The sequence below is a fragment of the Trichomycterus rosablanca genome, chromosome 3 (assembly GCF_030014385.1).
Source record: "Trichomycterus rosablanca isolate fTriRos1 chromosome 3, fTriRos1.hap1, whole genome shotgun sequence".
NCBI lineage: Eukaryota > Metazoa > Chordata > Actinopteri > Siluriformes > Trichomycteridae > Trichomycterus > Trichomycterus rosablanca.
The window spans coordinates 12241271-12267850 of record NC_085990.1 but is presented as its reverse complement, the minus strand read 5'-3'; positions in this window follow the sequence as shown (position 1 = coordinate 12267850).

The window sequence follows — 26580 nt, the reverse complement described above, 5'->3', positions numbered from 1 at the left end:
GATTTTAACGTCATGTTTTACACTTTGGTTACATTCATCTACATATATATATATATATATATATATATATATATATATATATATATATTAGGGCTGTCAAACGATTAAAAATTTTAATCGCGATTAATCTCAGAATTTCATATAGTTAATCGCGATTAATCGCATAAAAAAAAATCTGTGTAAATGTTATAGAAAACAAGGATTTTTAAGTGAAATGTTACAATTAAAATGGTGAACACATTTTATGCTAAATGTACTTATGTTAAAAACTGCTGGGACAAGAGAAAACTGTAAGGGAGTTTATTCACTCACATACTAGGCAGTAAATGTCAGATTGTAGGTTAGAATTTCTCCATCAGCAAACATTGTAGATCAGCGGTGCTTTAGATGGGATAAGGCGTAGTTATTGTATCAGACTTGTCTGTGGTTGTATCGTGACGATGGTTTGATGGACGTTTCTACACGAAGTGAGTGTGTTTTGACCCTTTGGGGCTTCCATAGTTCATGAACTAACGTGCTCGACTCAGCTTTCCGGTATTCGGTACAGAAGAAGAAGTTAATTAAGTGTAATAAAGTGTTCTGCTCCCGACAACTTGTGAATATAGCGTGTATTTATTTCTTTATTATGCAAGTGCATCACTACCACGATCGGTTTACATTATGTTAACAAACCGCAAATGAAAAACGGTGGCAAGTCCGACATTAAAACGTTTGTTCTACCAGTCAAGTGTCAACATGAACTAGAATTTGCGTTAATGGCACTAATTTTTTTAATCGCGTTAAATTGAGGTCGCGTTAATGCGTTATTATCGCGTTAACTTCGACAGCCCTAATATATATATATATATATATATATATATATATATATATATATATATATACATAGCGGCTCCCTGATGCCCGCAAGTCAGATAAAATCTCCCGGAATCTAGAACGAGCGGCCAACAGCGCGCACACACGCGCACGCAGGCCACACAGACTTTATTCCTAATCGCGTGTTACTGCGTAGGGAACATAAATCAATTGTCTAATATACTGTCTAGTGCACTATGTAGGGAACATAAATCCGTTAACTGATATACAATTTAGTGCACTATATAGGGAACATCATTAATTATGTAATGCACTATCTAGTGCACTATGTAAGGAACACAAATCATCATCTAGTTATACTTTCTAGTGCACTATGTAGTGAACATGAATGCGTTATCTAATACACTATCTAGTGCACTATGTAGGGAACCTAAATCCGTTAACTAATACGCTACCTAAAGCATTATGTAAGAAACATGAGTCTATTATCTAGTACACTATCTAGTGCACTAAGTAAGTAACATAAATTCTTTTCTAATATACAATCTAGTGCACTATGTAGGGAACATACATCTATTATCTTTCACACTATCTAGTGCACTATGTAGTACACATTAATGTGTTTGTGACACGAACAGTTAGCTTAGTATTTAGCTTAGTAGCTCAGTTAGCAGCTCCTAAAAGTTCTGTTATCACTCATATCCTTTGGTGTGTGCGAGAGGTTTTTTAGCTTTTTTTTTTTTTTTTTTTGGGCTTGGGGGGTCGGGGTCGTTTTTGCAACTTGGGATGTCTGCAAACCTTAATAAAGAAGTAAATAAACATTACATATCAACAATTCAGAAATGCTCACTCCTCTTGTTTAGTCCTTACACGAGCCAAGTATTATTATTATCATATTATTATTATTTCAATATGTAAAGACATCTTGCTATTCTTTTTGCTAACAAGTGCTTCTCTATCATACCTAAACTGTTTTTAATGCTCTTTTTCTTCATATCGATTTGTTCTGTGGATCACCTCTACCAAGTGTAGGGTGGTAGTTTCCAAATAACATATTTATGTATAATGATAAATCCTGGTATTTTAATGGGGCTAAAATTGCACAGATGTTTGAAAGCTGTGAGAAATTTCTTGGCCATTAGAAATGAAACCATGCCCAGAAATAATAAATAATTTTTGTCCTTCAATTTTATTAATGGTTTACAGTAGTATATGGGGCAGCACGGTGGCTAAGTGGGTAGCACTGTCGTCGCACAGCAAGAAGGTCCTGGGTTCGATCCCCAGGTGGGGTGGTCCGGGTCCTTTCTGTGTGGAGTTTGCATGTTCTTCCCGTGTCTGTGTGGGTCTGCTCCGGTTTCCTCCCACAGTCCAAAGACTGTGTTCAATATAACCTTGTGAACTGATTAATCTTGTGTAATGAGTAACTACCGTTCTTGTCATGAATGTAACCAAAGTGTAAAACATGATGTTAAAATCCTAATAAACAAACAAACAAACAGTAGTATACGTCAGCTTTGTGTTGTTGGGGACAGTGGTAACCCAGTAGGTAGAGCTTTGGGCTTTCAATCAAAAGGTTGAGGGTTCAAATCCCAGCTCTGCTATGGTTAGTAGGTTCCAAATAACATATTTATACATAATTATAGATCTTGGTATTTTAACAGGGGTTTGTTTGTTTGTTTATTAGGATTTTAACATCATGTTTTACACTTTGGTTACATTCATGACAGGAACTGTAGTCACTCATTACACAAGATTCATCAGTTCACAAGGTCATATCGAACACAGTCTTGGACAATTTTGTATCTCCAATTCACCTCACTTGCATGTTTTTGGACTGTGGGAGGAAACCGGAGCACCCGGAGGAAACCCACGCAGACACGGGGAGAACATGCAAACTCCACACAGAAAGAACCCGGACCGCCCCACCTGGGGATCGAACCCAGGACCTTCTTGCTGTGAGGCAACAGTGCTATCCATTTGCTATGCCCATTTTACCATGGGTTAAAATCTAAATCTAAATTAATAAATAAACAAATGCATTGGGTGATAGTGTCAAGGGATAAAGTATTTAAATATTATAAGTAAGAAACCTTTAAAAGGTGCCAGACTCAACAAAGCAAAGGTCCCATTTTCCTTGGGCTAAGATGACTAGATTCTATTTATTTATTTACTATAATTTTAATGTCATGATTTACATTCATGACAGAAACGGTAGTTACTGGTTACACAAGATCATTAGTTCACAAGTTTAATGTCAAACACAGTCATGGACAATTTAGTATCTCCAATTCACCTCACTTGCATGTCTTTGGACTGTGGGAGGAAACCTGAGCTCCCAGAGGAAACCCACACAGACACGGGGAGAACATGCAAACTCAACACAGAAAGGACCCGGACCACCCCACCTGGGGATCAAACCCAGGACTTTCTTGCTGAGAGGCGACAGGGCTACCCACAGAGCCACCATGCTGCCCAACTAGATTTTTAAAATGAAAACTGGGGAAATTTTTTAATTTGGCAGGCACACATCTTTAATGTATCCTAACTAATATATCCAGTGTTTTCTTCTCCCTTTTCTTTACTTTTTTCTCAGTGTGTTTTGTTTCATTCCTATTACAGCTTTTATTTTTACTTATCAATCTTTTCTCAAACCTATTTGAGACCTCTCATTTAACCTACAGTCCTGCCTCTTTTGCTCTTCACTGTTTCTTCACCTTTCCTTCACTCATACTTACTATATCTATTATTTAATATATTAACTGTAATCTTAAAATTCTAACTATTGTGCTAGTTACTTATTATCTGTAATGTCTGTCTTTCTTTTCAGAATTAAGATGCTCGAAATTGGACAAAAAATTATTACAAAAAATAGAATTAAGATGATTATTATTCCTCAGTAAAATAACCTACACACAAAAAGCTACATTTATGTATTTCATAATCTATTCAGCAGATAAGTGGGTAGTATCTCAAATCATTTGCCTTTATCTGAAGGTAGCCAGGCTCACCATTTTCATTACAGATTGACGTAGTAATAGAGGAAAATTATTATAATAACGAGCAGCTCTCTCTGTTGGCCAAACTAGTAATGACAGGATAGGTTGCAACCTTTCCCTAACAAGAAACGACAAAACTGGGGACATTTACTGGGATTTCTCTAGCCAGAGACAGATTCCCAAAATCAGAGACAATCAGGATAGCTGGTGCAAATAAGGTGGCATGGTGTCTTGGTGGATAGCAATGTCACCCCACAGCAAGAAGGTCTTGTTCGATCCCCAGGTGGAGCAGGCCTGGTTCTTTCTGTGTGGAGTTTGCATGTTCTCCCTGTGTCCACATGGGTGCTCTGGTTTCCTGCCACAGTCCAAAGGCATTCAGATTAACTGGAGCTACTAAAATTGCCCTAGGTGTGAATGTTTGTGTGTGTCTGGGCAAGCCATAGCCTAGTGGTTAAGGTACTGGACTAGTAATCAGAAGGTTGTTGGTTCAAGCCTCACCACTGCCTGGTTGCTGCTGTTGGGCCCTTGAGCAAGGTCCCTAACCCTCAATTGCTCAGACTGTATACTGTCACTGTACTGTAAGTCGCTTTGGATAAAGGCGTCTGCTAAATGTAAATGTTTGCCCTATGTTGGACTGGTGACCTGTCTGGGGTGTTTCCTACCTTTCGCCCAGTGAATTGTACCCACTGCAACCCTGAGTACCACAAAGTAAATCAATAACAAAGAAAATGTTTACACATAAGAAACATAATGAATGTAACTGGTTCATTATCATTTAGTTCAGCCTGTGGTAGAATAAATTCTAATGAAATGTTATTGAACATTGTGAATGCACTCATTGCAGATTCCAATCACATCCAGCTCATCCCTCTGGGGACTTTTTTATTCTAGAAACTAAAAGTAGCCCTGCACCTTGTAAGAAAGGTGCACGCACTAGGTTGGAATGCTTACTTTGATTTCTCTGACTCTAATTTAACTGGTTGCCAATGCAGTGATGATAGAATAGGGCTAATATGATCAAAGACATTCACAATGGCTTGAAAGAATATGCATATCCAAAACTTTTCCCCATTAATAAAGTTTTGTGAAGATTTTGACAGGAAAGTTTAATTCTTAATCACTCATTTTCTGTTTGAACAAAAAAATAGTAAATTTTAACAGAGAGATGAATGGACGGATGAATACTTTACATTTACATTTACATTTTTGACATTTAGCAGACGCCTTTATCCAAAGCGACTTACATTACAGTTACAGAATACAGTCTGAGCAATTAAGGGTTAAGGGCCTTGCTCAAGGGCCCAATAGCAGCAATCTAGCAGTGGTGTGGCTTGAACTTTATTCATCTTGATTTCAATTTTTGCACGGTTTTACTAATTTATAAATGCTCATTGTATTAATACAATAAGTATAGACATTTTGCTATTCTTTCTGCCAAAAAGTGCTATTTCCTTTTGTTAGAACATTCATCGACCAGCCATAACATTAAAACCACCTCCTCGTTTCTACACACACTGTCCATTTTATCAGCTCCACTTACTATATAGAAGCACTTTGTAGTTCTACAATTACTAACTGTAGTCCATCTGTTTCTCTGCATGCTTTGTTAGCTCCTTTTATGTTGTTATTCAATGGTCAGGACCCCCACAGAGCAGGTATTATTTAGGTGGTGGATGATTTTCAGCACTGCAGTGACACTGACATGGTGGTGCAATGGCTGACTTAGTGCAATGGCTGACCCTGTGCTCTAACCCCAGCGTACAAAAAAAAAAATTGAATTGTACTGTACAGCTGTATATGTATATATGACAAATAAAGACGTTCTCTTCTAAAGGGTTTTCAAGTTTTCAGGAGGACATAGAACAAGACAGCAGAATTACTTTTAACCTGTAATATGTGGGTAATGCAGCAATACAATATTCCCCAGCAAGTGTTTTATTATTGTCATATTCAGAGCAGATAAAATGAAAATTGATGTAGTTTTGGACAGTTTTACTGCTTGGTTTAAGTGTTATTAGTATCGATTTACTGCAGAAATGTACTGATCTTTAAACACTTGCTTCAAAGAAATGCATTGTTTTTAAGCTACCCAGACAAAAAATGTGCTGCATGTGTGATTTCCTCCCAGATACTTGGTGTTGCCTCATTTCAGTTTAATAACAGCTTGAAATCCATCAGGTAAGGATTTTACAATTTTTCTCCGACCCTGTCACTTTCCGCACAGCAGCATTGGTTGTTCTTATAATTTCAGATGGTTATAAGAAATCAGCTTCACGTTCTCCAGGGTGAAAAAGACCTTTAGTAAAACAAGATTCTAATGTGAAAAGCGGCAAAGTGTTTTTTTACTGGTGAGCTGATGATACCACTTGGTTCATAAAGCTCTGAATTTTAAGCATAGTTTATTTTCCTGTTTATGATGAATAAACGTTTTTGTTTATGCGATCTCAATCTTAATGGGCTGCTTTCTCTCCAGCCCTTGTTCTCAAATGACCCATGGAAAGGAAGGAAGCAAACCTCTAACAAGCTCTGATTAAAACCTCCTTGTGCCAAGAAATGGCTATTCCACAATGTTCTAGATTTTGGATCGACTTTTTGTGTAGTATAATGGGAGCAAATAGGGATGAAAATTACATCCTGCATGATAATGATTTCCAGAGGGCGCTCACAGTAAAAGTCAACTGAGATGCTAATAGCCTCTTTTTTACACCAAGAAAATGAAATTCGTAAAGGACCTACACCATATGTGGGCACCTGACCATGATCTTGTTCAATATTAGATTTCTAAACAATTAATTTAAAGGTGTTTTTGCCAATTCGGTTCTTTCATTCATTTATTCATTCATTTTCATGTTTTACCAGTGCTTTATCCTGTCAGGGCTGAGGCTGGTCTGGCTTCTCTGGAATCACTGGGCATAGCCAGGACATGACAACTATTCATTGTGGGCATTTTATACCCCCTACCTCAGACATAGCCATTCATTTCTGTATGTAGATGCCCAACCGGTCCATAGCACTGCTGAGGATTAGAACCCTGGATTCCAACTGTAGTGGGTTTAGCGTGATTTACCACTGTGCCAACAGTGCATTAGAACCCTGGATTCCAACTGTAGTGGGTTTAGCGTGTTTTACCACTGTGCTAACAGCGCATCCCTACCAAGGCTATAGCCATGAGTAGACTATTGGGGGAATCAAATCTAGGGGGGGGGGGGGGGGGGGGTGTGCTCCTCTGCTACTCTAAAACATCCCTGCCAAGTTAACAACTGATGGGAACACTAAAAAATCCTCACATCATGCAAAGCTAGCAAGTTGAACATTTGTGTATAATTCTTGTGTCAGTATTCTTTGGGGGGGGGGCATTTAAGCATATATATATGTATACACTGATCAACCATAACATTACAACCACCTCCATGTTTCTACACTCACTGTCCATTTTATCAGCTCCACTTACCATATAGAAGCACTTTGTAGTTCTACAATTACTGACTGTAGTCCATCTATTTCTCTACATACATTTTTAGCCTGCTTTCATCCTGTTCTTCAATGGTCAGGTCCCCCACAGGACCACCACAGAGTAGGTATTATTTGGGTGGTGGATGATTCCCAGCACTGCAGTGACACTGACATGGTGGTGGTGTGTTAGTGTGTGTTGTGCTGGTATGAGTGGATCTGACAAAGCAATGCTGCTGGAGTTTTTAAATACTGTGTCCACTCACTGTCCACTCTATTAGACACTCCTACCTAGTTGGTCCACCTTGTAGATGTAAAGTCAGAGACGATCGCTCAACTATTGCTGCTGTTTAAGTTGGTCATCTTTGAGATCTTCATCAGTGGTTACAGGACGCTGCCCACGGGGTGCTGTTGGCTGGATATTTTTGGTTGGTGGACTATTCTCAGTCCAGCAGTGACAGTGAGGTGTTTAAAAAGTCCATCAGCATGTCTGTGTCTTATCCACTTATACCAGCACAACACACACTAACACACCACCACCATGTCAATGTCACTGCAGTGCTGAGAATGATCCACCACCTAAATAATACCTACTCTGTAGTGGTCCTGTGGGGGTCCTGACCATTGAAGAACAGCATGAAAGGGGGCTAACAAAGCATGCAGAGAAACAGATGGACTACAGTCAGTAATTGTAGAACTACAAAGTGGAGCTGAAATAATGGACAGTGAGTGTAGAGGGTTTTAATGTTATGGCTGTTAGGTATATATATATATATACTGTATATACAGTGTATCACAAAAGTGAGTACACCCCTCACATTTCTGCAGATATTTAAGTATATCTTTTCATGGGACAACACTGACAAAATGACACTTTGACACAATGAAAAGTAGTCTGTGTGCAGCTTATATAACAGTGTAAATTTATTCTTCCCTCAAAATAACTCAATATACAGCCATTAATGTCTAAACCACCGGCAACAAAAGTGAGTACACCCCTTAGTGAAAGTTCCTGAAGTGTCAATATTTTGTGTGGCCACCATTATTTCCCAGAACTGCCTTAACTTTCCTGGGCATGGAGTTTACCAGAGCTTCACAGGTTGCCACTGGAATGCTTTTCCACTCCTCCATGACGACATCACGGAGCTGGAGGATATTCGAGACTTTGCGCTCCTCCACCTTCCGCTTGAGGATGCCCCAGAGATGTTCTATTGGGTTTAGGTCTGGAGACATGCTTGGCCAGTCCATCACCTTTACCCTCAGCCTCTTCAATAAAGCAGTGGTCGTCTTAGAGGTGTGTTTGGGGTCATTATCATGCTGGAACACTGCCCTGCGACCCAGTTTCTGGAGGGAGGGGATCATGCTCTGCTTCAGTATTTCACAGTACATATTGAAGTTCATGTGTCCCTCAATGAAATGTAACTCCCCAACACCTGCTGCACTCATGCAGCCCCAGACCATGGCATTCCCACCACCATGCTTGACTGTAGGCATGACACACTTATCTTTGTACTCCTCACCTGATTGCCGCCACACATGCTTGAGACCATCTGAACCAAACAAATTAATCTTGGTCTCATCAGACCATAGGACATGGTTCCAGTAATCCATGTCCTTTGTTGACATGTCTTCAGCAAACTGTTTGCGGGCTTTCTTGTGTAGAGACTTCAGAAGAGGCTTCCTTCTGGGGTGACAGCCATGCAGACCAATTTGATGTAGTGTGCGGCGTATGGTCTGAGCACTGACAGGCTGACCCCCCACCTTTTCAATCTCTGCAGCAATGCTGACAGCACTCCTGCGCCTATCTTTCAAAGACAGCAGTTGGATGTGACGCTGAGCACGTGCATTTAGCTTCTTTGGACGACCAACGCGAGGTCTGTTCTGAGTGGACCCTGCTCTTTTAAAACGCTGGATGATCTTGGTCACTGTGCTGCAACTCAGTTTCAGGGTGTTGGCAATCTTCTTGTAGCCTTGGCCATCTTCATGTAGCGCAACAATTCATCTTTTAAGATCCTCAGAGAGTTCTTTGCCATGAGGTGCCATGTTGGAACTTTTAGTGACCAGTATGAGAGAGTGTGAGAGCTGTACTACTAAATTGAACACACCTGCTCCCTATGCACACCTGAGACCTAGTAACACTAACGAGTCACATGACATTTTGGAGGGAAAATGACAAGCAGTGCTCAATTTGGACATTTAGGGGTGTAGTCTCTTAGGGGTGTACTCACTTTTGTTGCCGGTGGTTTAGACATTAATGGCTGTATATTGAGTTATTTTGAGGGAAGAATAAATTTACACTGTTATATAAGCTGCACACAGACTACTTTTCATTGTGTCAAAGTGTCATTTTGTCAGTGTTGTCCCATGAAAAGATATACTTAAATATCTGCAGAAATGTGAGGGGTGTACTCACTTTTGTGATACACTGTATATATATATATTACAGCCCAACTTTGGTTCTTACATACTAAATATGTCAAACCATGTGTTTATGGCACTCACTTTGTGGACAGGAGCAAAAGCAAGTCAGCTTGAAGGTTGAAAGCTTATAATTTATTACAGGATTCATTATAGGATTCGTTATAGGATTAGTATAATGAACACAAGTGAAACACTTGAATGTAATAATTAGGAGGGGTGTCTACATACTTTTGGCTATATAATGTATATGTTTTATCATCCTGTCACAGAAAGAAACTTTTAAAAAATCATTGAAATGCATGTCCCTTGTGTTTGTAAAGTTAATGAAAAAGTTTGACTTCACTTGTAAAATCAGGACTAAAACGTGTAGCAATTAGTTTGGAATAATGCAAATGTGAAAGGCTTTTTTCTCTGTAAGTGCTATGATTACACCTGAACGCCCACTTGTGAAGTAGTTTTCAGTGTTAGTGCAAATATTACACTGTCATGCTGATGATTCAGTTAAAATGATTAATCAACTGATGAATACCTACAGATTTGCTTATTGTCATGAGAACTTTTTAGCATTATTTCAATGTCTTCCTAATTAGTCATTTCCAATTACCTATTACAATTCATCTGTCACTTGCACCACTCCCACATGGCCTAGGAGTAGTACCCGTCCCCTCAGAAAGTTTCAGACTGCTTCTTTACCCCAGCCAGTAGTGATTTCTTAGAAAGAGCCACAGTGAGTAAGTGGAGTCATGCTATGGCCTATGTGTACCTCCACTATTTGTGCTGACGCCACGATCAGACAGCAGGAACCACTATGGTATCAAGCTCTTTGATGTGTTGGGGTAGACTGCATCACCCAAGCATATCTCACAAACATGTTTTAATCTTACAGGAGCATTAATAATACTTTAAAGATGCTTTAGGCTGTGGTTTCTGGCTGTCCTATTTTAAAAAGGAACAATAAAACTCATTAAACTTTATTAATCATAAGATTAGCTGCTCTACTTTTGCACCGTAAAATTCCACAAGATTAATCTTCTCATCTCCAGATTTTACTGATGCACTGATTAGGAACAGATTATTTGCATTATCAAGTGTTATTGAATATGATTCAGATTTTAATCATAGTTCCAAGTCATAATGCCAAAATTTACTTATTGATTTATTCATTCATTTGCATTAACTGCTTAATCATGGTTAGGGTCACGGCAGATACAGTATGGGGCCAACCTGAAACTTTGGGTAGATAGCAGGAACACGCCCCGAGACAAGACACCAATTAATTGCAGGGCATCACGCTCTCCAGTGGGTGTACATTTTAAGGAAGGTAAAAATTGTGGGGGGGGGGGGGGCATTTAAGCATATATATATGTATACACTGATCAACCATAACATTACAACCACCTCCATGTTTCTACACTCACTGTCCATTTTATCAGCTCCACTTACCATATAGAAGCAGGTAAAAAGGTAAAAATTGTGTTCATTTAATTTTTGGCTCACTGCCAGTGTTGCCACTCTTCATTTAAATAATTCCCAAGATCTTGCCACAAAAATCCCAAGATTGTACTAAAAATCCCAAGTAGCTGAAAACAACAAAATTGTGAAGATTTTTATAACGTACTTTCACAATAATTCACAAAAACAAAAATCGGATTTTGAACTGTTTACACTGTTTACGACGATTGACACAGATTTATTCCTGCAATCTATCACAACCAAAAATGATAGTAAAATGCATGGATGACAACAGACGTGATGCCATGTTCTCACGTCCAAGAAAATGTAAGTAAGTAAAGGAGTAAATGTACAGTAGCCATAGAAATGGCCAGCGACAACCAAAGGTTATTAGTTAGTGGTAGTGCGCTTTTCTTATTTATAACTGTAGACCATAAAATTGCATGCAGATTTCAATTGCTTAAGTGCAAATTAAAAATCCCAATATAACCCCAAATCCCAAGATCTTGGGAAAAATCCAAAGGAGTGGCAACACTGCTCACGGCAATGCCTTGTACTTAAGGGTCACAGATGTCCAGGGACCTAATGACCATAATTAAAGCCTTACTTTTATTTGCGGTTTGTTGGGAGTTTGATATGACATCTTCTTTTTGTTTTTTAATTTATGCATTTTCTCCTATTTTCTCCCATTTTTTCCCAATTTAGTGTAGTAAATTTGTCTTCTGCTGCTGGGAGATCACTGATTTGCAGTCGAGGAGGGTATATTGCTGCTCACGCCTCCTCCGACCCACGTGTAGCCCTTAGTGGAACCCTTTTTCACCCATGCACTCTGCACAGGCGCCTCTCTATCTGCCAATCTATCTGCGTTTGAAGACCCCTACCCGCATAGTCCGGTCATACCTCCCTGCAGGCACTGCCAATTATGCCCGCTAGATGGCGCCCAACTGAGGAGTTCAGAATCTCAGTGCTAGTGTGCTAGCTGAATATCCCACTGCACCACCTGGGCTTGATATGACTTCTTGATGCCTATATGATTTCCTTCAGGTACTGTGGTATCCTGGGTCCTCCTGGATTGGGGCCCAAAGTGTCACCAATCAGGATGAAGCAAATATTGCAGATGAATATATTATCCACCAACTGGTATGTTTTTGCAAGGTAGGGGCATGTTGACGTACTTATAGCACACTGTAGCACACTACTTGATGCCCCACTGTGCTGCCTTTGACCTGTACGTGCTTTTTTCTCAATTGTTGAGTGGTTAATGAGACTTTTATTAACACGAAATACAAGAACTACTCGTGTACCTAATATTTTGCAATCCAGAGAAGTGTGACAAGAGAAAACAGCACCTCCGGAGGCATCTTCACTGAGACTCAGACAGATACTTATTCCAATTTCAAGGATTTTGTTTCCATCTACTGGTGAAACTCTGGTTTAACCATATTTCTCCAAGAGCACGTTCAAGGACCAAAACAACGAGTCTTTTGTGTATCTGATGAATAAAATAAGAAACTGCATGTGCTGTCTCTTCAATAATGAAAATGCCCTCGGCTGCACAATATGTTCTTTCGTGGAATGGCAGAGCCAGGCTGCACTATTTGGACATGTACACAGCTGACTCCACGATCTGACCAAAAGTATCTGAACACTCCACAAAATTAAATATATAAAATGAATTATTTGCCTCTACCTTTGTGTTAGCAGTTTGGAAAATGAGCATGACTTGTGCAGGAACCCTGTACACAAACCAAGGCCCATAAAGACATGGTTTGATGAGTTTGGTATGACAGAACTCTAGTAGCGTGCACAGATCCGTGGTCCTACCCCAGCAAAGACCTTTGGGGTGAACTGAACCATCAGATGAGAGCCAGGCTTCTCATCTCATCTTTCCACACAAATGCTTTTCGACTGAATAGGGACAAATCCCACAGACACACTTCAAATCCTGTGACGAGGCTTCCCAAAAGTGTGGAGTGTGGTTTTGGAATGAGATGTCGTATAAGCTCATGGTCAGGTCTGTCCTGAGCCTTTTCCGTCTGTCTACCTTTCCGACACCCGTTTTAATCTGAGGTTTCATATATTTTAACCACGTCTATTGCTAATTAGTAAAAAAATTAATCATAAACTCATGCAGTGTCTATAGAGCATTAAACCTTTAGACGCTGGGCAAAAACAGTGGACTAAAGCTGGTCTTGTGGGCTGCACCAATGCATTAATTTATACTATTAATAAACTCCAACTACTGAAGTGCTGGCTTAAAAATGTGTTAGTTGAACCCCTGCACCCTTGTCCCTGTTAAACTGATGTATTTGAAAGCTCTGAATGTTCAAAATGACACTGTTTTAGGGTGCCACCTTCTGAACAATCATTTTTTCAGACCTCTGCCCACTAAGAGTTCTTATTGCAAGGTTAAAATGTCTAGGAGCAACAACTGCTCTGCTAGAACCAACACAAGCTTACACAACAAGTACTGAATTGCATAGCCAATAGAAATAATCTGTCCTAGTTTGCCATGCTCATTACCAAGTCCCAAACTGCATCTGAAGGCAATGCCAGCACATAAACTGTTTATCAGGAGCTTAACAGATTTGAATTCTTAAAGTATGAGGTACAAATACTGAGGGTTAAATGGAATGATGTGAAGCACATCACCATTGGAATCTGGTTTGTTGAATACCAGGGGAGCACTGTTTTTTTTTTAAACTCTAGCATTTTTGGGTGGTTCTGTTTTCAGCATGACATTGCCCTTGAGCTACAAAATTAAAGGAATGTTAAGTTTGTGTCTGAAAGAACGGAATGGCCTGCACAGAGCCCTGACTTCAATCTTATCCGAGGCTGAATTGAAGCCTAACCTCATCACCAGACATGGTGCCAGATGAGTGGTTTGAATGTGTCAGAATCTGCTGATTTTCTGGCATTTAAGTGTGGAAAAACTCCTGTCAGCCATGTATGGTGGGGCCAGAGTTTGGCATGGCCTGTGATAACACTTCAGGCTGCTGGTGGTGTTGTCATAATGTGGATGGAACTTTTTCTTGGCACACAATTTGCCACCTAATACCAAGCTAGCATCTCTTGAATGTTGCAAACTATCTGGATACTGTTGCTGATTGTCTGCTTCTACTTCCAGTATTATAATTTTATTTATTTTTTATTTAATCTTTATTTAAGTCATTAAGAACTGCTTCTTATTTACAATGGCGGCCTGGCAAAATGCAAAGCCTCTTGAGGAACAATCATACAAACAAATTTACATAAGACATTGAAAACAAACAACGATGATCACAATACAACAACACATAGTCAAATCACCCAGCAACAGTATAAAAGAAGAATGCATAAAGTCCATTAATCAGTCCAGTCTTCATTATTCAGTCCAGTCAATTTGTCATATAGCTGCATGTATCTCTTAAGATATCTGCCACTTGAAATGATGACTGACCAAAAATGGTGTTCGTTTTAGGAACCTTCAGTGAAATATGATGAGCAGCGCGAGAATAATAAACTGAAGATGAGGTTTGCGATAAATGACACAAATAGGGAGGAGACAAACCAAGCAGGGTTTTGTGTAGTGACATGTATTATATATACTGTATATATATATAATGTACCATGTCACAAAGCACAAGTCATCCCAAACTGATTTCATGACATGACAATGGGTTCAGTGTACCTTTATGGCCTTCCTTTGGAATGTGGTAAAGTAGCTGATTCATAGCATGAATGGGCAGCTGACTAATCTGTAGCAATTACATGATGCAATCATGTCAGCATGGATACGTCTGAAAAAAAAGAAATGTATCCAACACATTGTAAAATCCATGCCACAAGGAGCTGAGGCTGTTCTGAGTGCTAAGGGAGTTTTACCACAGTATAATATGGCATTCCTAATAAAGTGCCCAGTAAGTTGATGTAGAATGCTTACGGTTAGTTTAATGCCTTGCATAGTGTACAATTTTTGTACCATATAATTATGGAGTCCATGTGTGTATAGCTAAGCCTCAATTTTCTTGTCTGTTGTCTGCTAACAGATGGTATCTTTGGCACTTGGCTGTGGGAGGGACGGCTCCTCGGGTGTGAGGGGGAAATATACAATCGGCAGGGTTTTCCTACTGGCATGGCCTAACTAGCTCACCAGCTGCTCAGAATTCAACTCTCTCTACATGATTTGTTGTATGTTGAAGAGAGAGAGAGAAAGTAGATTTTCAGTTATGCAGTTAAAATCAGGTTACATAAGCTTGTTAGGGAACATGTGTGTCATGCCAGTCTCTGAATTTCTTAGGTTCATTACTGATTTTTTTCTGTAAATAAATACTTTGAACATCCTTTGTTCATCCTTTGCCCTCTCTACTGCCGCTGACCTCATTCCTGACCAGGGAGAGCCGTGACTAATACACGCCCCCTTAGAAACGTGTGCAGTAGCCGACTGCATCTTCTCACCTGCACAAGGCAAGTTTATACAGGGCTCAGTCTCGCGTACGGAGAGTCACGCACTGATCCCCATTATCCCCTGTCTTTGTGCAGGCGCCATCGATCAGCCAGCAGAGGTTGTAAATGCATCAGTTATAAGAAACCCCCTCCAGAGTTCAACACAATGGATGAGCCAATCATTGTCTGTGTGGGCACCCAGCCTGCTGGTAGCAGAGCTGAGATTTAAATTCACAAGTTCGAGTTGTCAGCTCTGGTGTGCTTGTGTGTTTTACCACTGCACCTGCCAAAATCTGCCAAAATTTGTAGTTTTAAAACATATACACAGAGTGGCGCTCTGGTGGCTCAGCAGTCTAATACACTAGCCTACCAACACTTCTGCTACTGAACTAGTCAGGCAATTAACAAACACACTTGACTGTTTGATTGATTGAGAAAGGGAAGGCCAAATAGTCAGTCTCAGCTCTCCTCAACCAGGGTGAAGATCAACATCAGTAGAGAGGAAGCGTAATGCAATCGGATAATTGGATACCACTAGATTGGGAGGAAAAATTGGGAGAAAGTGCAAAAATAAATAAATAAATAAATTCATAAGTTTTGGACATAATTGAGGTTTGGAGGACTTTGGAATGGCTAAATAAAGATTAAATTAAGCCTTTGAAATAGACTTCCAAAATCCAGACTTCAGCCTTATTGAGAATATGTGGACTGTACTGAAAAGTCAAGTTCTAACACAAGCAGAGTGGTCAACGATTTAACTAGAGTTGTACCAGAAACTTGCTGACAGCTTTTCAAACCAGGAAAATGACTTAAAAAAAGCTAAGAGACATATTATTACACACAATAAATAAAAGAACTCAAATTTGGGAAAGTATTCTGGACAGAAAATAAACTCTTTTTTCCCCCAACTGTCCTCCCAATCTAGTTGTATCCAATTACCCAATTGCATTATGCTTCCTTTCTACTGATGTTGATCTCCACCCTGGTTGAGGAGAGCCGAGACTGACACACGCCCCCTCCGACATGTGTGCAGTAGCCGACTGCATCTTTTCACCTGCACGAGGCGAGTTCATATGCGGTTCAGCTTTGTGTACAGAGAGCCACACCCTGATCAACGCATTATCTCTCGTCTCTGTGCAGACGCCATCAATCAGCCAGCAGAGGTCGTATGAGGTCCCGTCCGGCACCCCCCTTAAACAACAGCTAATCATTGTTCATGTAGGCGCCCAGCCTCCCGGTGGCAGAGCTGAGTTTCGAACCGTTGAGTTCAAAATGTCAGCTCTAGTGTGCTAGCGTGTTTTACCGCTGCGCCACCTCAGCACCAAAAGTATTAACATTTTAAAAGTGCCATGACATTCTTGTCCCTTACAAGTCTGTAAGCTTTATAAATCTTATACAGGTTATTTTACTTGTTTAAATATACAGTTTAAGTGTATTATAAACATTCCAGCAAACTAAAGAACTGTTCAATGTGAACAGTGTGAAGAATAAGGCTGTTCATGTGGTGTATCAAGGATCAATGCCAAGACCCCCCCATAATTCCTGGTATGCAAAAGACACAGACAAAAGAAACCAAGACCCAAAAAAGGAAACCCAACTTGTGTCTGGCACCGGAAAGCAAAATGAGACCAAAGGATAGAATCTACATAATCAGGGGTAAGAAATAGCAGTGATTATTTGAATGGTAATGAGGAAAGCAGTCAGTGTTCAGGGTTTGCAGAAACTACTGAAATGAGCAAGAGAGAAAATCTAGATTTATGACAGGGGAGGAAATCATTAGCAAGTTAGACGTTTAGTACATAAGATTTAGGAGTTCAAAAGGTAAGCTAAGAAGTTATGATGATAAAGATGATCCGGACAGGTTTATTGGAAGCTGGTAATCATCGCAGCGGGATAAAAAATGATTCATGCAAATGAGATACAATGCCATCAAATGAGCCGAGAGCAAAAAACAGTGGCAGGATGAGCATGCCAGTTCAGCACCTTAAAATTAGTAGACGGCTTAGAATAGCACTTCAAGTTCAGAAATACACATTCATTGACCTTTTTAGCTTGTTTATTTTTGCTTTTTTTATCCCAATCTGGTCATTTCGACTTCTCTTTTTTAATTTCCCTGCTGCTTGCACCACCCCTTGTTTTCACCAACCAACCACTGTTGGATGACCAATCAGGTTGGTAGCACTGGTGAGACTTAAATTTTAGAGTTTAACACTCCACAGTCAGACAGTCAGACATGACCAACTCTGTCTGTTGGACACCTGACCAGGTCAGTAGCGCTGTTGAGATTTAGACTCAAGAACTTAGACTCTTTGCAGTTGGACACCTGACCAGGTCAGTAGCATGGTTGAAATTATGGGAGGATGGGGGGGGGGGGGGGGGGGGGGGGGGGGGGGGTGTTGAAGGAGGGGGCTCCGACCCACCTATGTAATACTTGGTCTTCCCAAAAAGAGGTAAAACAACAGTTTGGTGGGGTTGTTAGTTAGCTAAACTGTAACTTTAGGCAAAACTTAGATACTAGCTAATTTCTGCATCAATATGCAGTTGATACAGTCTAATTCAGAAACTCAGAAAGCAATAAAGTGTAATAAACAAGCTAGATAGTTGCTTAGATACAGTGCCTTTTCTAGCTTGCGCAACTGCACCCTTAATAAATACTTGACCAGTAATTGGAGTGAAAGCAGATGAGACGAGATGAGACAAAAAAAATGGTATGGTCCACTTTAGGGGTGTCTGAAATATACATTTCCACCGATCAGCCATAACATTAAAACCACCTCCTTGTTTCTACACTCACTGTCCATTTTATCAGCTCCACTTACCATATAGAGGCACTTTGTAGTTCTACAATTACTGACTGTAGAGTGAGAATAGTCCACCAACCAAAAATATCCAGCCAACAGTGCCCCTTTGGCAGAGTCCTGTGACCACTGATGAAGGTCTAGAAGATGACCAACTCAAACAGCAGCAATAGATGAGCGATCGTCTCTGACTTTACATTTACAAGGTGGACCAACTAGGTAGGAGTGTCTAATAGAGTGGACAGTGAGTGGACATGGTATTTAAAAACTCCAGCAGCATTGCTGTGTCAGATCCACTCATACCAGCACAACACACACTAACACACCACCACCATGTCAGTGTCACTGAAGTGCTGAGAATAATCCACCACCCCCATGGTCCTGTGGGGGTCCTGACCATTGAAGAACAGCATGAAAGAGGGCTAACAAGGTATGTAGAGGAACAGATGGACTACAGTCAATAATTGTAGAACTACAAAGTGCTCTTATATGGTAAGTGGAGCTGATAAAATGGGCAGTGAGTGTAGAAACAAGGAGGTGGTTTTAATGTTATGGCTGATCAGTGTATACACATACACACACACAAATACACATGTATAAATAAGTTGACCCCCTCTCACTTGTCACTAGTTTGCACTCTGGTTGGTGGCACTTATGAGATTTAAATTTTAAGAGCTCAAACACTCAGTAGTGTTGAGCAGGTGTGGTAGTTAATCTAGAGAAACACTGGGCATTAGACACTTATTCACTCATATGTTTGGTTGGTGGGAGAAACTGTCGTATGTTCCATGCAGACACTGGATAACCACACCAGACTTCAAACCCAGATAGCTGGAGTTTTATTTTGGTAACATAAGGTAAAAGTATGTGTTTTCTTTTTGACTTTAGAAGAAGAGCATTGTTTTTTTTTCTTTCTCCCAGTCTAGTCATCTCCAGTTTCCAATTTCTCCTGCGACCCCAGCCAGATGCACAACAATCACAGTGGATGACGAATGCCGCAGACTAGCACGCGTTTCCTCCAACGCATTTTGACCGACCATTGGTGAGCTTTAACACAAAAGAAGAATCATGCAACCCTCTTTGTATTCCTCCCACTCTTTTGTTGGCGCGCCAACCAGATGGTGGAAGTTACTGTTGCAACGACAAAAAGTTTATTTCCCATCTGGCCTTTCCTCCTTCATACTAGGCTGGTGGACCAAGCTAGTAGCATCATTTACATTTACATTTACATTTTCAGCATTTAGCAGACGCTCTTATCCAGAGCGACTTACAGAAGTGCTTCTATAGTGAACATTTTATTTCTCAAGTTTAGGTAAACAACAGTCGAAGAACATAAATCTGCTAAAACCTGTTAGAACCAAAGTGCCTTTTTTTTTTTTTTTTTTTTTTTTTTGGAAATGGAAAAGAATGGAACAAAATGTTAGTAAATAAGTACAAGTCAGCCTAAGTGTTTAGTAAAAAGGTGGGTTTTTAATCGTTTTTTAAAGACAGCAAGAGACTCAGATGTTCGGACAGACAGAGGAAGTTCATTCCACCACTTCGGCGCTAGAACAGAGAACAGCCTTGATGCTTGTCTTCCTCGAGTCCTGGGTGGAGGATCAAGTCGAGCGAGACTAGAGGCTCGGAGGTTGCGTGGTACAGAGCGGGGTTTGATTAGGCCACGAAGGTAGCTTGGGGCTGGTCCATTTTTGGCTTTGTAGGCAAGCGTCAGTGTTTTAAACTGAATGCGTGCAGCTACAGGAAGCCAGTGAAGAGAACGTAGCAGTGGGGTGATGTGGCAGTGTTTGGGTTGGTTAAAAACCAGACGTGCAGCTGCATTTTGAATTAGCTGTAAGGGTTTAATCGTGGACATGGGAGCTCCAGCCAGAAGGGAGTTGCAGTAGTCCAACCGTGAGATTACAAGTGATTGCACCAGAATCTGGGTAGCTTCCCTGGAGAGGAATGGACGAATCTTCCTGATGTTGTACAGGAGGAACCGACACGCTCTTGTCATGTTGGCTATATGAGGAGAGAATGTCAGCTGGTTATCAAGGACAACACCAAGGCTTCTTACCTTATCAGATGGTCTGATCTGGGAGTCATCCAGAGAAATTACTAGGTCCTGGGTTGGAGACTGATCTCCAGGAATGAGCAACATCTCTGTCTTGCTGGGATTAAGTTTTAGATGATGAGCCGACATCCATTGTGAGATATCTTGCAGACATGCTGAGATGCGAGCTGAGACGTGCGTGTCTGAAGGAGGAAATGACAGAACGAGCTGAGTGTCATCTGCATAGGAGTGGTAAGAGAAGCCATGGGAGGCTATGACTTTGCCCAGAGAGCGGGTGTAGATAGAGAAAAGAAGTGGGCCAAGTACAGAGCCCTGAGGAACACCGGTTGAGAGAGTGCATGGGGGAGATATGGATCCCCTCCATGACACTTGGTAGGAGCGTCCTTCCAGGTAGGAGGCCATCCATTGCCATGCTGAACCTGTTACTCCAAGGATGGAGAGAGTGGTCAGGAGAATGCTGTGATTAACTGTGTCGAAGGCTGCAGAGAGGTCAAGAGGAATAAGGACAGATGACAGTTTGGCTGCTTTGGCTGCATGAAGCTTCTCAGTAACCGCTACAAGAGCGGTTTCCGTAGAATGTGCTGCCTTGAAGCCAGACTGGTACGGATCATGGAGGTCATTCTGAGTGAGAAAGGCAGATAGTTGGCACGTTCAAGAATTTTGGATAGAAAAGAGAGGAGTGAGACAGGTCTGTAGTTGTTGATGTCTGTAGTGTCTAGTGTAGGTTTCTTAAGAAGGGGAATGACCTGCGCCTTCTTAAAAGCAGTAGGGACAACACCTGATATCAGGGAGTTGTTGATGATGGGTGTGATGAAGGGGATTAGGTCCTGTGAGATGTCTTTGAGGATGGTGGATGGTATAGGGTCAAGTGTGCATGTAGTGGGATTGCTGGATGAGAGGAGCTGTGTAACCTCATCCATGGTGAGTGGGGTGAAGCTGGTGAGTGTGTTTGTGGGTTGAGGGTCAGTTGAAAGTGGGTCAGTCGGAGAGAAGGATTGATTGATTTTGTCGATCTTTTCCTGAAAGAATGTTGAAAAGTCAGTAGCAGTGAGAGAGGCAGAAGGGGGAGGAGGAGGAGGGTTTAGAAGAGAGGAAAAGATAGCATGAAGCTTACGTGGGTCAGCAGCAGACTGTTCAAGCTTGGCTTTGTAAAAAGATGTTTTTGCAGCAGTCACGTCAGATGAGAACCTGGACAGCAGATTGTGGTAGGAGTGAAGATCAACCCCGAGCTTAGATTTCCTCCACTTTCTCTCAGCTGTTGCTGCGCGGTGCATCTGAAAGCCAAGGAGCAGGGTGAGAAGGTTTTCCTCATTTGAGGGTAGGAGGACAGAGCTGATCGAGGGATGTTGAAAGAGAAGAGAGTAGAGTATTAGTTGCGGAGTTGAGTGGAAGGGTAGCAAGCATGTCAGGGTTAGGTAGTGAAGTTAGGATGGTGGAGATCAGCAGGGAGGGAGATAAAGAGTGAAGATTGGGGCGTGTTGTAAGGGTGAAAGTGTGGTTGGAGGTAGGAAGAGTTGGGAGACAGAGAGAGAAGGACACAAAGTGATGGTCAGAGAGGTGGAGTGGGGTGACCGTGAGGTCCAGAACAGAAGCTGGACGGCTGAAGACCAGGTCCAGAAGATTGCCTCCTTTGTGTGTCGGAGGGCTGTGGTTAAAGAGGAGGTCGAAAGATGAAAGAAGAGGAAGAAGACAGGAGGACTGAAGTGTAGGGAGATTAAAGTCACCAAGAAGAGTCAGAGGAGTTCCATCTGAAGGGAAGAAACTCAGAAGAACATCCAGCTCTTCTATGAAGTCTCCCAGTGCGCCAGGTGGTCTGTAAATGACAATGATATGAAGAGTAATCGGAAAAGTAACAGTAATAGCATGAAATTCAAAAGATGAAATGTTAAGGTGAGAAACATTCACAGTAGTGAATTGCCATTTCCTGGTCAGGAGCAAACCTGTACCACCACCCCTACCAGATCCTCTCGGTGTATGAGAGAAGGTGTAGGCAGAGGATAAGGCTGCTGGTGTTGCTGAGTTCTCGGTGGTGATCCATGTCTCAGTCAGTGCCAGGAAGTCAAGGCTGTGAGAAAGTGCAAAAGCTGAGATAAAGTCAGCTTTCTGGACGGCTGATTGACAGTTCCAGACCCCACCTACCACCACTGTTTGAGACTGTTGCAACAGTTGGGGGTAGATGAGGTTGCTGGCGTTGCTGCTCCTGTAATGTGCCTTCTGATGTCTGCAGGGTCTGTGAGATATAAGCACAGGAATGTTTGAGTAGCACATGCTGAGAAAAAAGTTTGATAGATTGAACAATGTCAGAGACTGATAGTACTTACCCAAGTTAGTTTAGATTAGTAGAAAAAAAAACCTAGTGATAGAGAAGACCAGCCGCTAAGCTTAGCCCTGCCCCTCAATTCACACCTAGGCCTCCAACAATAGGCACCTGAAGCCACTTTAACCAATCAGCAAAACACAGATTAATGCATCAACAGACTATCTTTTAACAATAGTTAAATGCTACTTAAATGCTACTTCAATTCTAGCAATGTTAATAATCAAAGTTACAAAGATAGAGTCTAGAACAAGTTACAGCAAAAAAATATACACTTTAACCAGAAGCTTACCTTACCCAGGAATACAAATGAACACTATAAAAGTTACAAGCACTGAGGCTAGATCTCTTACTTCAAGGCTGCATCCAAACTGCAAAGAGAAGTCTCCAGCTGTGTGTATTAATAATCAATAACAATGAAGTAGAAAGTAGAAGGTCAATATAGAACTTTTTACTCTATTAAATTAATCATCCAAGCTGCTGTATGTGTTTTTGATACGGAATCTTATTGGACAAAGATGTCGGAAACTTTTGACTTTCTCTGTTTAGTGTGTGGGCTTTAAATGTCAGGTATTTTCTGAGCATGTGAACCTTACTGCAGGGTGTATATGGTGCCAAGAGAAACTCCAGCAAGACTAACAGTGCCAGCTTAACAAAAAATAACACAAACAATATGTTACTTGAGACACTATTGCGCAAGTTCACCAAGTTTCTACTGGAAGTGTTGCATTCATTTTCTCCAACTAGGCACTATTGGAAACTTTGAAGCAATGGCAGTAGGAAAAGACTAAATATGCGACATGATTTGCAGTAAAAAAAAAAAAGAAAACGATTCTAGCTGTGTATAAACACTGCAATGTCCTGAATACTAAGTGGTGCTCATAGTGACACATGAGTCCCATCACGCTCGAAAAGCCACAGTTAGACTAGTGGAGAAAAGTTTCCTGATGCTCAAATAAGCCATGAATATTTCATCGCATCTCAGGGATGTGCTTCAGATTTGAAACCACCTCAGGATCAGTATTTATTAAAAATGATAAAGTATTTCTTTCTGGCAGTGTGGTTTTGCATCAGAATTGGGAAATAACAGGAGGCGTCTGTCTGAATTACTTCAATGTGTTATGAAACTGTATGGAAATCAAACAAAGTTTTGAGGGATTGGTTTGTTCTTGTTTTAACAACTTTAGCGAGCTTTGATACAAACAGCATTTCAAAACTGATTTAATTAGAATGGTCCTTCAGTGGAATGTGAATGACTGGGTATTATTTCACAAAATCAATGTTTGTGTTGGAGTTCTGCTCACTTATTCCTCAAGTTACAAAAATTAGATGCAATCAATCCTTCCAAATATTGGGTTCAGATGTTTTAGACACTGTTATTTCTAACAGGCAGATAAAATTAATTATATATATTAAATTATATGCTCTTGTGTGCTTTCCTGTTCCAGCATCACTGTGTCCATGTGCACAAAGATATTCAACTTCAAATTTAATTGTAGTTTATTTATTTTATGTATTTTATTTGTCTCAAAGCAACTTTAAAGATTCCAGGTCCAAAAGTCCTTAATGAGAAAGCTGAACGCAACAGTGCAAGAAAGAAACACCCTACATATTTCAAGGAAAAAACCTTGAGAGGAAACAAACTCAACAGGGACCCATCATACTTGAGGTTTGTAGAGAGATAATTAGATGACTTGGCTGTTGAGGATCTCCACTGACCTGAACAGTGCCCTGACCTAAAGGTTGTTAAAGCTAAAAAAGAGGACCAACTCAATATACACTTATGAGGCATAACATTATGACCACTTCCTTGTTTCTACATTCACTGTCCATTTTATCAGCTCCACTTACCATAAAAAAGCACTTTGTAGTTCTACAATTACTGACTGTAGTCCATCTGTTTCTCTACATGCTTTGTTAGCCTGCATCCACTCTGTTCTTAAATGGTCAGGACCACCACAGAGTAGGTATTATTTAGGTGGTGGATCATTCTCAGCACTGCAGTGACACTGACATGGTGGTGGTGTGTTAGTGTGTGTTGTGCTGATATGACTGGATCAGACACAGCAGCGCTGATGGAGTTTTTAAACACCTCACTGTCACTGCTGGACTGAGAATAGTCCACCAACCAAAAATATCCAGCCAACAGCGCCCCGAGTCACTCCAGCAGAACTGCTGTGACTCATACCAGCACAACACACACTAACACCATGTCATTGTCACTGCAGTGCTGAGAATGATCCAACACCCAAATAATATCTACTCTGTGGTGGTCCTGATCATTGAAGAACAGGGTGAAAGCAGGCTAAAAATGTATGTAGAGAAATAGATGGACTACAGTCAGTAATTGTAGAACTACAACGTTCTATATAGTAAGTGGAGCCCATAACGTGGACAGTGTGTGTAGAAACCAGGAGGTAATTTTAATGTTATGGCTGATCGGTGAAAATGACCATAGTTTGGAATGAGATCTTCTCATGGTTGGATAGCAGTTTCTCTCACTTGCAAGTCAGTTGTCTGCCAGATGAATAAATGTAAATGTAATTACATTCAGGGTAGAGGTTCTTTACCCTGCAGCTCTGTTTGTAATGCAGTCCAGTCACACAGTTTTATGTAAATGCACATGAACTCCACCTCACTTACAGGATCGCACAAGAGTTTGACTGGCAACTGGTGCGTTAACAAAATGAATTGCTCACCCGAAGGGCCTAACAGGTTCCTGTTGAAACCTGGAATCCTAATGAGCTTAAAGTTGCAAATGTAATTATAGAACTCTCGAGACCTCCAATTGGGAACTGCATTGCTTAAAGAAGTGTGCAGAATTTTAAGCTTCGTTCTCTGTGGATGGTGGTGTTTCTTCCCTCTCAGGGTACAGAGCTGTGAAAATTTATTTGCTCTTTAGATCCTTGTGGAAAAGTTTTGGCACACTCTTCTTTGCAGAATTTCTTTAATTCTGCCACAACAGGGAATTGAGTGCCTGTTCAAGTTCCTGTCAGAGCATTTCAATCAGGTTTAAGTTAGGATTTGTCAAGACCTCTTCAAAACCTTAAATTTGTTTCTTTTAAGTAATTTAGAGGTTGACTTGCTCTTGTTCTATTGATTGCTGTGTTGTTGAAAAGCCTGATTACACCTGAGCTATTACACCATATTTTGGACTTATGACCAGACTCCAGTCTCCTTTAAGATTTTTTCAAGAGCAGAATTCATGAAGTCACTTAAGCACTGAGGCAGCAAGACATCGGCACACCATCACACATTACCAGGATTGACTGTTGGTTTAATGTTATTGTGTTAGTTTTATGTCAGGTGTAGCATTTTACTTAAACTTAAAGATGTTTCTCTTGATAAGTAATAATTTTCACCCTGCAACTCTCCTTCATGGGCAACATGGTGGAGCAGTGGGTAGCGCGGTCACCTCACAAGTAGAAGAGACAGGGTCCCTTCTGTGTAGAGTTTGAACGTACTGTGTGGGTTTCCAACAGGTGATCTGGTTTCCTTCCACAAATCCATGTGGTCAAGTCAACTAGAGCTACTAGAAGTGTGTGTTTGTGAATGTGTGTTTGTGAACTGGTAACCTGTCTGGCCTTTCGCCCAATGACTCAGACCCACTGTGACTTAGGATAAAGCGGTGGTAAAACAGATGATGAATGAATGAATGAACTCTCTTTCAAATACCATTTTCTCTCCCTAATGGTAAAACCATAATTATCAGTCTAATATGAAGCATGACAGACCTGCGGTTCTTTAGACATTTGAGTTTTTTTGTCAATCCGCTCATGGAAAATTTTAAAGCACTGACCACTTCAGTTTCATTTCAAGATCTTTATTTTTAGAGATAATAGCTCTGCCTGTGGATTG